Source organism: Alligator sinensis, unplaced genomic scaffold, assembly GCF_000455745.1.
Source record: "Alligator sinensis unplaced genomic scaffold, ASM45574v1 scaffold1352_1, whole genome shotgun sequence".
Classification (NCBI taxonomy): domain Eukaryota; kingdom Metazoa; phylum Chordata; order Crocodylia; family Alligatoridae; genus Alligator; species Alligator sinensis.
Window position 1 is genome coordinate 124,004 of NW_005843148.1, and position 854 is coordinate 124,857.

Sequence of the window (854 nt, forward strand, 5' to 3'; positions counted from 1 at the left end):
GAAGAGGCAGAGGAGGGTTTGCAGAGCTGTGTGGCACTTGTGTAATACTGGCCACAAGCCTGGAGCTGGAGGCACCACCCTGGGGTGGGGGAGTGGGTGTGTCTGAGCACCGCTTCCTGCTTCCCATCAACAGGTCCTCTCATAGGCAAGGCTCACAGGACACCTGGCTTAGACGGGGGCTCCCAGTGTCTTGCTATGACTTCCCCGCAAGCATCCTCTGCAGCACAACAGTCCAGTGCAGCTGCACTGCTGTGACTTGGGGGGCAGAGGGGGACTATGCTTGACCAAACTTTTTCTCTGCGCTTACTGGATTTCTTTCTTTTTCTTGGAAGGAAGAGGGAGCCAGCGGGCCAGGGCACTGCCCTGCTCTGTCCTAGCACTCAGGCTCTAACCCAGAGCTGCCCACCCCCTCCCACTGCAGCTATAGCATTGCCAAGCAAACTGCAAAGACACTGCCCGTCCACTGAAGGACTGCACACTATCGGACTATCATCAGCAGGCCTCCTAACAACACAGCACATTGCTCTCTTTTGCTAGTGTTGTAGACACATCCACAACATATTTCATTACTTAGCCCCTTTGTGACACCAGTCACTTGGCCAACAGTCCTCCAGTGAAAACCCTTACATGACACCTTGCAGGACAGTGAGCAGAAACAGAGGGAGAAAGAGTAGGCAGCTGAGGAGTTTGCTAATGGCCAGTCAAAGTTAAAGTAGCTGAAATGATGTTGAGTCAGAGGGCAATGACTCAACCCCACCTCTGGGACCAAGGCACGCTTGTTCCCCCCAAGTGCACATCTTAACGCCTTGCACATCACCAATGCCACTGAAGTCTCTGGCTGGACTCTTCCTTGG